Here is an 11,507-nt window from a genome sequence, read left to right on the forward strand (position 1 = left end):
TATATGTTCAAGTTGAAAAGCAAGAAAGGGGGAAAGGGTAATTCAAAAGACACACAAGAGGCTTCTGGGGTTTTGTTTCTCGGTCTGGATGTTAGTTACACGAACGTGTCCATCTGTGAAGAATCCTTGAAGCTGTCACTCGTGACACTCCTCACGGGATTTGATACAGTGCACAGAAACCTTCAGGAGGGAAAACAGGGTCTGGTCTTGGCGAGTAGCGAGTAGACTGGAGTCAGGCATTAACCTCCCTGAACCCCCAAATAATAACAACAATCACAAGAGAGGAACACTGACAGGAGAGAGGTGGCCAAATGCAGAATGGAGTGTCAGTCTTAGAAGAGGAAACTACAGACCAGCCAGGAACCACAGGAAACCCAGAGCCCACCTTAAAACCTCTTATTAGAGGCAGACTGGTATCTGCCATCCAAAGGAAACAACAACCCGATGATGTTTTTTAACCAACCTAGTGTCTAGCTGATACTTCTAAACAGAGAGAAGGGCTCTTCAGATGCTGGCAGGCAAGCCTAGGAGAGAAGAGGAAAACTAGGAGCACAGCAGGCTAGGTACAAACGACACCCAACAGCTCCCAGCCAGAGTCACAGCAGGTCCCAGGCACAGGGAACTGGGCACATCAAAGGCAGAAAGCCAGGAAGAAAATGGACAAGGCTCTCTCGGGGACCGGGGTCCAAGGATGCTGATGGGCAGGAAAAAGAAAAGTCCCCTTGCTCCTGTGTGGACGATCTACCCCTCGAACCTCCAGAGCCTCAAACAAGGAGTTTAAGAACAAAAGCCAAAGATCAAGGATCAAGTTGTTTTAATCCAAAATGGGGGGAAAAAAATAGAGACACGTTGGACATCCACTGGAGTTTTTAAGAAAGCATTTTTAAAATTAGGGAACTGCTATGGAAAATACTACTTCTATCTATGGCACTGTGCCTGAAAAGCCTCCAGGTGCAGCACTTGACAGAAGAGGTCTCACCTGTCCAGCAGGTCACTTGAAAGGTCTAACAGGAGAGGCCAAGTGCTCAGAAAGGGAATGAGACAGAGGGCTCCACTCAGACTTAGGGGAAAAAAAAGTGTTCACAGAGTTTCACTCTATTTTTAACATGGAGTCTCAACAGTGCTGAAAGAAATGTTTAGCATTAAGGAACTGGGTTTAGAGACAGAAAACAAAATAAACAAGTACTTCTCTGCCCGGAAAAGCAGAGCTAGGGGGTTGTGAAAACTGGGCTACTGTGAAGGTAAAAAAAACCCAAAACCATGAAAACAATCCAGACGCTCCCCTCCTGCCAGCCTTGTAATGAAGTGTGGGACAGCGTCACCCTGGAACACTCCAAGTGGGGGTGAGGAACACAGAAACTGCAACAACACAACACACTGCACTTCAGTAAATCTTAAAATAGATTAGCACCCAGCTCCTGAACGCAAAGAGCAAACCTGGCCAAACCGGGCCATCCACCATTCAGGGATCCAGACAAGTGTAGGGAAACGACGGGGGAAAAACTAGGGAATGCTTAACCCGAAATTCAGAAGAGTGGTGACTTCTGGAGCGGGGCTGGGATGAGCACAGGTGGGCGTCTAGGACTGGGGTGCGGGAGCCAGGAGGTGTTCCCCTCTAGTTATGCCTATATTTATGTACATGTAATTTACACCCTCTGCTTAGTACTTCTGTAAATAACCTGGATCATAATCTCCAGATCTACTGAGGAAGCTAGCATGCTCTGTGCAGAAGCCCCACAAGAAAGGGGAGAGGGACATGAGGTCCTCTAGATCCAGGGAGAAGCAGAGGGGCTAAAGCTGTGTGACATCACCTGAGTATCTCCTCACATCACCTGATCCAGGTACCCCACAAACCAGCAGGCCCACACAGCTGGGCAAATATGCGACGATGTGTGAACAAGGGCTTCAGAGGGTCAGTCCCATAGGAGATGCCCCCAAAATATCACTGTCCTAATGAACAGAAAGCCAAGAGAAACCAGGGCAGGGCCTCCATACCTGGGAGGGTAGGCATGCCTCACCCAAAAGGAAGGAAACCCCAGGAATCTTCCCAAGGACTGGAGCGGAAGAAGGGCAGAGTTAAAGCCATTCTCAAGTGAAAATATCAAAGTCTAGCACACATCTTCCCTGTGCAGCCCCATCTCCTCCAATTCAGAGTCCAATCAAACTTGAGTTATCTTTCTCAAACACCGATCTCATCAAGTCACTCCCCTGCTTAAAGCTTCCAATGGATTCCTGATACCTGAATAAAGTCCACACTCTGGCCTGGCCTACATAGTGCTTCCCAGAGGGGCCCCAACCCACCTCTCAGTCGGGCCCCTTCCAGTCACGCCTGAGTGTCCCCTCCTCTTCGAAGCCAGCCCTGCATTCCCTCTCCCTAGCCAATGTCACCACTAGCTACCCAGCTGCTTCCCACCCTTGCACCTTCCCTTCTGTCCATGCTCCTGCCCACCCGCCCCCACCCCCATCCCCTCCCCCCGCCAACCAGGCTCCCAAGGATAGAGACCCTGCGTCCCACTGGCCCAGCAGCCACTGCTGCACCTGGCGTGCAGCAGGCCTCATAAACGTTTATTGGGTGAGCAAATGCTGGTCAGGAAGAAGCAGTGCTGAAAAGAGATAGGGTGAAATAATACATGAGAGAAGATAAGGTGGAGGTGAAGAGGGAGAAATGATAAAGGAGAGAGGGCTGCTCAGAGCCCTCCCTTGTCAGCAGTCCCAAGAACTTTTATGGGCCTTATAAGTTGCTATAGTAGATGCTACTGTGTGTTATTCTATTTACTATTTTATTTACTGTATTAGAAAAGCTGATGTTTAAAAAATATTTAATTGACTTAAAATAAAAATAAACTCATTTTATATTAACAAAAATGTTTTAAAACAAACTATTCCAAACAAAAAAATATTAGTGAGAAGAGTGGCATTGTTTAACATTTTTGTAAATCTCTTTAAACGTCTGGCTTAATATAAGTAGTTAGATTCCTGTATCTGCTTCTGCATTCAGTTTATTACAATGTGTGGTTTTGATTAAAATCTATGAAGAAATTTGACCTTAGACAGAAAGGAAGAGTAATCTTTTCAGGTAATTGTGGCTATTCCTCATTGATACTACACCAAAAAAAAACAAAAACAAAAACGAAAACAAAAACTTGTCAAGTGGTAGTTTCTTAAAAGCTGCAATGTACAATCTGAAACTGCATCAGTGACTTATTCATATCTGGTTACAAAAAAATCCACTGGTCTACCTGCACTCATATCCACTCAGGATTTTGTAACGCCAAGCACTGGTCATTTGGAAAATATTGGTTCACTGAGTTAATCAGATCTTCCAAATGTTGTCACATTTCATTACACAATACCCAAAAATTCCGTGTGTTAAGAACATCGCTAATTTTAGAGAAGTCTTTAAGTCAGGCTTCTGGTGATGGATACAAGTTTTCTAAAATCCCCATTTTCCCCTGATAGCTCTTTCATGGGCAACAAATATCGTCAGTTGTCTTCGTTAAAGTGGCAAGGTTCACTTTGTTCATTTAAGAAGTTGTCTGACAAATTCTCCCAGTCTGAGTAACCACACCTTGTCTGTCAGTCATCCACTCAAGTAAAAATGTTCCATGAGGAAAAGCAGCTAGATCAGCACACAGCCCAAACAAATGTGAAATGCTTTTCCTGGCGACAACCGGTCATATTTCAGTCTGCGGCAGGGTAGCCTCATGTGCAATCCCCACTGAGTCACACAGAACACTGAAGAGACGTGTACTCCAGAATCTAGATTCACTATTCAATCACCTGTACTGCTTCTCCATGACACATGGGCAGTCTTGGTCCAGAGCACTGACTGGGGGGTACACAGCTCTGGGCAGTGTGCACCACAGGCAGGGCCACCCAATACGGCCTTGTACCACTGGCGCAAGTGTTGGCATGGGACAAAAGCCAGTAACTTCTAAGTATTATGAAAAGGGTCCTGAGGACCCCCAGGGGTCTGCAAAAAACACTCTTGAGAACAGATGACAACCATTATTTGAAATATTTCTACTAACCCATTTCACAGACAAGGAAAATGGAGCATGGAGAGGTCTGGAGGAAACAAGCTCGACATCAGAGTCTTCCTTCCACAAAACCACAGTTGTTCACCAAATGGTGAAATCCTGAGTAAGGGGCCCTCTGCCAAACCTGAGGGTAACACATTTCAAACAAATAAAAGGAAGTGCAGTTTCAAATGGCACCCACAAATACTCTTAGAGGCAGGGTCCACACAAACTATTAAGGGACCCCGTAGGCCTGTTAACTCACAGAGTAATGCTTCAAGAGGCAAGCTGGCCTGTGCAGGCCATGGGACCTGGCCTGGGTGCTCTGGAGGCAGAGGGGGTCAGTGAGGGAGGTGGGGGAGGGGTGCTACAGGAAGCAGGATGTGCATGCTGCCTGCTGGGGGTTTGAAGTCAAAGTCCCCTCCTGCCCAAAGCGGCTAAGCCAGCCCTGCTGCCCTTATCAGCGTCAACACATGCATGGAATGTGGGACTTTGGAAACAATCCTCTCCCCTAGGCCTGCACCCCTCTGGGGCTCAGGCTGACCTACCACCGCCAAAGGACAAGCAAGCCCAGCACTCAACCCACCCACGACTTGAGCTAGTGACAGGTGAGAAAGACACCTGCTGGCAGTGGCCCAAGGCACCTCAGAAGGCTGTGGCTTGGCCCCTCCCCTCATTGCCAGGATCCCTCAGACCCTTTGGGCTCATCTACCAAGACAGCCTCACATTGCTAAGAGAGAGGCCACCCTGTGTGTGTCTCCCACACCACCACAGGTAGTGACTGAGGACCTCTCATTTGAATCCCAAAAGAAGAAATGGAGTTGTGAGTTCCCGGCAGCCTAGACTGTTCCCCACATGGCTCTCCTGGAGAGTTTCCACAGAGCAGAGGATTTCAACATGCCAGAAGGGAAGAAGTTGTGACTACAAGGATAAGGATGGCCTTAGAGTCCCTTCTGCCCCCCCAGGTCCTGGGAGAAGGGGGAGGACCCCTGTTCAACAACCTTGCAGTGGTCCTTCACCAGCTTACCAGGAACTACCGTCCAACTCCAGGAACGAGACTCCCTGGCTTTGTCCAAGGCAACCAGCCCACCAGCTCAGTCAAAATGAAAACCTTGGCTACATTCTGGCCCAAGCACTACACCAAGGCAAGAGCCCATACACATGTGTTCAAGGTTTCCACACACATGTGCGATTGTGTTTCTCAAACTCTTAGAGCTTCTCTATCCACTTTCTAGCTGTGTGACTCGAGACTAATTACTTAAACTCTCTGAGCCACTTGTATAGTGGGAATAGAGAAAAAATTATCGGGACCACACAGGTATGTTCTGAGGATTATATTTGGGTGTAAAATGCCTTCCACAAGGCCTAGAATGGGGTAAGAGTCCAAAAATAAGCAACCAGTCTATAGCCGTACCACCCTGAACGTGCCTGATCTCGTCTGATCTCAGAAGCTAAGCAGCGTCGGACCTGGTTAGTACTTGGATGGGAGACCACCTAGGAAGACCAGGTGCTGTAGGCATTAAAAATATATAAACAAATAAACAAAAGTGAACAACCAGTCCTCTTCTGCCACTATTTTCCTTACGTTGTCAGGAACCCTACAAGAACAATCCTCCCAGTTTTTAAGCAAAGTTGCCTTTAGCATCTGCCAGACAAAGCCATCAGCTGCCTCCTACCAATAAGAAGGGCAACGAGGCGCTGGGGAAGGGCTGGGCGAAGAGGCAAAAGCACAGGGGCAAGAATCCACCCCAGGACCACTGGCTCCCAGTATAGCCCCCTGTGTCCACCTACCAAGGTGTGTGCAGGCAGAAAGGAGCCAAGGGAGGACATCCTAACTACGCCCCACACCACCCCCTTCCTCCTTGACTACCCAGCCAAGGCCACTCTTGATCCCATCTCCTTTACTGCCACAGCCCAGGCTGCTGTTCCTTCTCTACAGGACAGCACTTTTACCCACGACAGCAACCAGAACCACAGCAGAACACACCACAACCAAGGACCCTGCCGCTCACCTCACATGGTAAGCTGCCGCGAGCAGGCAGGGGCTGTCTTGTGTCCTGTCTGCCCACAGATATGAACTAAACCCCAGGACAGCCTGTTGTTCTGTTCTAGAAAAGGGGGCTGGGCTGGGCTGGGCTGGGCAAGCAGGCCTTACCTGAAGCTCTGCCTCCAGCGCCCCTCCCAGCTCCTCTCCCATTCTATCTCCTGGCCCCTTGTTGGTGGCCCCCTCACACACCTCACCCAGATAACAGCCCAGGAAACCAACTCAGGGACTGATCTCTTTCTCTCTCCCAGGGACCTTGAGGTCAAAGAGAAAGAGAAGGGGCATGGGCCCTAGGGTCTCCAGTTGTGGCCACAGTAGACTTGCTAGGGAGCCACAAGGAACCCAAATATCACTGTGTGCAAGGGCACACAGAAGCCAACCAAGGCCCAAAAATGCAACTAAGAGACCAAGACAAGCAGACACTGAAAGCTGAGCAGGACCAAGAGTCCTGGAGTCCCTCCCACTGCCACCCAGGTAAGAGGGGCCTTAAAAAGGGAGAGCTCCCTCTGCCCCCAGTGCTCCTCCAAGACCCTGGTAACTACCAGAGAATCAGCCCGATCCCACTGGGCTATCAGAGGAAAGCAGCTTGTGACCACCTCAAGTCTTATACGCTCATCTATTTGGACTCTTGCTTGATTCTATTATCGACAAAAACATCACCAGCTAAAGCAATGGTTCTCAAACTTGGCTGCACATCAGATTTATTTCAAAAGCTTTAGGACACATGCATGCCTGGGCCCACCCTAGAGATAGGCTGGGCTGGCCGCCACCAGTTCCCAGGTGATCCTGATTTGTACAGCTGAGAACCAGGGCACCAGCAGTGAGGCCTCAGCCAGACAGCGGAGGTAATGGCACGCACTCAGTGGGTCTACAAGGAACCCAGGGCTCCAGGCTGAGCCTGCAGTCCTTCTCAGTGGGTGTAGCCCATGCTCACCACCAAGGAAAGGTTCCGCTGTGTCCATACAGGGGCAGGCCACTGAGGCCCCACCGCACCCTCCTGGCCATCAACCCTACTCTCTCTTCTCATTAATTCTGTGAACAAAAATTCACCGAGAGCTTAAGTCGTGCAAAGCAGTGCAGGTGAGGAAACTGCAAAGACCATGAGACAGTCCTACCCAGCCAGTTAACCAGCCCGCAACCAGGCTGATGAAGAGGCTGGGGGCTCAGACCCCCGGTGTAGTGATGGAAGCAGCACCTCCACCCACGTGTGTGTGTGTGTGTGTGTGTGTGTGTGTGTCGGGGGGTGCTGTTCTCAAGGCACTGGAGTGGTCTTAGAGAACCTGCCCACCCAGAGGTGCTGCAAGAAAGCAGCCTGAGGCCTCAGCAGCAGTCTGGAAGGTATGGAAGTAGTCTGCATAGTGGTCGCACCCATGTCAGAGCCACAGCCCTTCCGTCTCCACAACAGGCCAACTTCCCATCCTAGCAGTGCCCTCTAGTCAAGCCCCTGCTTTCTGGTAGTCCTCCTTGGAATTGCCATCGGGTAGACGGGAAGACTGGGCTACCTGCCTTTCCATACCCCACTCTCCCTTTTCACTCATACCCTGTGTGCTCGAGATGGTGGATTACCCTCAAACAAAAATGCTCTACACAGCATGGCCCTTTGGCCTAAAGGCAGCAGGCTGTTCCTTCTGGCACAAGGACCTGCTCTAACCCCAAGGCCACATTCCCCCTTTCCTCCACCCACATGGGACGTTACCATGAAAAACATGAAAGTCAGAAGAAGGGGCTCTGAACTCCTTCCCAACTGTTCCAGGCAGTTTCTTAGGGTCACTTTCCCAATTCAGTTGAGGTGCCCCAGCCCTTCCCTCCTGGGCTGTGGCGAAGCCTGGAGTCAGCCTTCGGTTTTCTCTCCCTTATCTAACTCACTGGGGGCCCACACACAACCCCCACCAGCTTTTCCTGCTTTGCCACTCCTCACTCAAATTGGGCTCCAGGCTGAGCCTGCAGTCCTTCTCAGAGCCCTCCCCCAGCCCAGGTCCCTAACCCTTAGGGCAAGGCCCCTCCCAGCAGAAAGCACAGCCAGGCAAAATCAAACTGTTTGGAGCCCCTAACCCAGGAAACAGGATCATCTCGGGGAAGGGGGTCTTGTTTCTACACTTCCCTACTGGCATCTCAGAGCTTTCCAGATTTCACACTACATGGGCCCGCCCTCAAAGGCTCTGAAGTCAAAAGCATTTACCCTCCAGCTACATACAGCCTGGCCAGTTGCTTACTTGCCACCCCAGCAAGTTATTTAACCTCCTAGTCTCATTTACCCCTCTGTAAGAGGAGACTATTGGGATGCTTCTAGCCTCACAGCAACCGACCACTAGTTGGCAAATCTGTGAACACCAGAGGGCAGAGACTGGCACGATTAGTCTAGCCATAGGGGCTAAACACACTGCACTTGTTCTCAGGAAATTTTGTTGAGTGAACAAAAAGCTTGTCAAAGAGCCTCACTGGTACTTGGGTGCTCCTGTGCTAGCTTCTCATAACAGCATCTGCAGGGTCATGCTCTTGTCACTGCTCTGTCACTCCGGCCACACTCTACACTGCCTTACTAAAACTGAATGCACTCCCCATTGAGTTCAACAGCCAACCTAGACTCACCATGGCATCTGTGGCTCTCCTCCAGCTCAGGGCTGGCCCCTCCCTCCATGCCTCACAGCCACTATCCCTGTGGTGCCCTCTGCGCCCCATTTGTCACTGTGCCAGCCCTTATCGCCCCATCTTACAATCATTTGTTTGCTTGTCTGTCTTCTCCAGTCTAAGTTCTGGAGGGCAGCGATACGTGAATGTAAACTCAAGCTCTGTTCCCATTTTAGAAACAGGGACACTAAGGCTCAGAGTCAATCACTGTCCAAGGTCACATGAAGGAGAGTAAACGGCAGAGCCAGTGTCACCCTCCAGGCTTTCTGATTAAATCCAGTTCCCCTCACTGCCCTCCAGGAGTCCCTCCTCAGCCAGGCTCCAAGAGCCAAGAGGGGCGGAATGTGACTTATCAGGTGAAAGCTGCCTCCCAGGAAGCAAGAGCAGCCAGGAAGAAGAGCCCCCACCCTCCTAGTGATCATGTCCTGGGGCAGTGGCCCTCAGCCCCAGTGGGCAAGGCAAGCAAGCTGCCGGGTGGGGCTGACTGCTAGAGGCCAACAGGCCAAGCAAAAGGGCAGAGCCACAGGTCCCCTGGGTAAACTGAACTTTATTCCTTCCTCACTCCTCTGACTCTCCAGAACTGTCCAGCCAGCCCTTCTCTGGGGGCTAGCTGCTGATTGAAAGACACTGCCCCCACCCCCAGATCTGACCCTGGCAGACAATAAGGACTCTGAGAAGGCAGCAGGCCTGTCAGCTCAATAATGCAAAACCCTATTGCTCTGAGTCCACGACAGCTGACTTCAAGTGGATCGGAGGCTGTGCTTATTAACAAAATGAGAAATCTGATCTATGGAAAGAAAACACTACGTGAGGATTAATCCAGGACTGCAGCTTGTGGAAAAAGCTGGGCTGCTGGCCAAAACCAGGGAGCGAGGATAGGATCGTACCTACCTGTCCCAGGAGTAGGTACTAAGCAGCAGGACAAGAGGCATCACCTCTGCCCCACCTGAGCCTCCTCCTTCTACTTCCAGCAATCACAGCAATCATTTCGGTTTTGCTTTAATTAAAGGCCTGGCTCCCTCAGGCTGCTTCTTCCTCTACAAAGAGCCAGCAACCATAGGGAGATTTTTCTTTTCAGGAATTGCTTGTAAAAGCTGAGTGACTAATCTACAAGTCCCAACAACTGGCAGGAAAACACTGCAAGGAGAAATTCTGGGCACCCATCAGCACTCCAGTCAAAGAGCCAGAGAAGCTGGGCAACAGGCGTTCAGCGACACCCAACTGGCTTGTAGGAAGCCAAGAACCAAAGGAAAGCAAACCAACCTGGGAGCTCTGACTCCCAAGGTAGGCAGGCAGGTGGGGAGCCTCCTCCCAGCCTCTTCATCTATGTAGTACATAGACATTTTCACAATAAGCCCAACTGCACAGGACCGAAGATTCACTTGCATGCAGAGTGACCTACTCCAGGGCCAAAGGACTCACTCAGTTCAGACCCCAAGTATTAGCCTCCCACCACATCCATACCCCCATTCCCATGCTAAGAGCCCACTAAACCAGCAATCTCACCACAGAGCTTTGTCTCTAGAGGCTAGCCTGAGGCTGGCCCATCTGCTTTTTTTCAGACCACTCCAACAACCCTGCTCTGCTGATCATACACCCTCTCTCCTTGAGCCAGGGCTACAGACCAGCCACATGGCCTGTGCTCCTGAAAATGTCTGCTGAAAGGCCCAGGGAGTCCAGACGCTGGCAGATGGGAATGGAGAGGAAGAAGTAAAGCCAGAAGCCAGGAAGCAATAAATGCTAGCTCCAGAAAGGTCCTGGGTTTGGGTGACCCAATTCCATCCCTCCCTCAGGGGCCCCTTGTAGAAGCCCTCAAGATCAGCTTAGAAGTTCTGAAGGCCCCTCCACTACCTGCCAGCTCCCTCCTCCTCCCAGTACAAGAGGCATAGCAATCCCCACATCAGTCAACAACCCCCTGCCACAGGATTCCTATGGGCAAGGCTCCGCCCTTCCCCCCACCACATATGTCAGAGGGGTGGCCTCCCTGGGTGTTACACCCCTGCTATTTGGGGCGGGAGGGAGGCTAGCTTTCCAGATGTGCTTGGAAAATCCTACTAGAAAAGACAGTGGACGTGGAGGGGATAGGAGAAAACATGGGCTCATAACTTCAAAACCGTTCCAGCCCATCCGGATCAGCACTGGGACCAGGCAGTCCCACGCTGTTCTGGGTGGGGCAGCTGGAAGCATTATCTGGCCTCGTTCCCTCCTCTCCATAAGTCACTGCCCCCCAGGGAGAGGCATCCCCCGCCTACCCCCCACCCCACCAGCTAGGCCTGTGTGAATATGAACCATCTTGGTAGATAAACGGAGAGTGACAAGCTGGGGCCCTTCAGCCCCCTCCCTCTGCCAGCCGTTCCCCTCCTTCTGCCAGCCGACCCCCTCCCCCAAGCCCATCTCTCTTCCTGCCAAGAGGCTGCCTACAGGAGAGGTCTGGGGGCAGGGAAGGGAGCCCACCAGCCGCAGGCCTGGCGCTCTGAGAGCGGCCCCTCCAGGCCTGCCCCTGCCTTGCCCTGCCCCTGCCCACGCCAGTCTTCCTGTGGGGAGGGGGCAAGGGAAGAGGACCTCAAACCGTGCAGGGCCGCAGTTCTGTAAATAGCAAAATCCCCATGTGAGGGGCGACCGCAGGCGCAGGGCCGTTTGCATAATGGGAGCCCGCCTGTCAGGCAGCGCAGCTCGCCCGACGCTGTTCGGATTAGATTGCTAATGAAAAGGCACAAAGAGCCGGCGCCCGCTCGCTCGCCGACCCCCGCTCCGCAGACCCGCGTCGCGGCCTGGCGCGGCCCCGGGGGCTTTGTGCCCAGGGTCCCCCGCCGCCC

At 51.6% G+C, this 11,507-nt stretch overlaps 1 non-coding gene across 1 annotated transcript; it reads left to right on the plus strand.

Annotated features, from left to right (window-relative positions):
- Window positions 1-5,419: 5,419 nt before the first annotated feature.
- Window positions 5,420-5,538, plus strand: LOC111737081. The gene has a single exon (XR_002779340.1). It is a non-coding gene; the product is annotated as a 5S ribosomal RNA (ribosomal RNA).
- Window positions 5,539-11,507: the final 5,969 nt, after the last annotated feature.

Source organism: Pteropus vampyrus, unplaced genomic scaffold (genome assembly GCF_000151845.1).
Source record: "Pteropus vampyrus isolate Shadow unplaced genomic scaffold, Pvam_2.0 Scaffold23, whole genome shotgun sequence".
Classification (NCBI taxonomy): domain Eukaryota; kingdom Metazoa; phylum Chordata; class Mammalia; order Chiroptera; family Pteropodidae; genus Pteropus; species Pteropus vampyrus.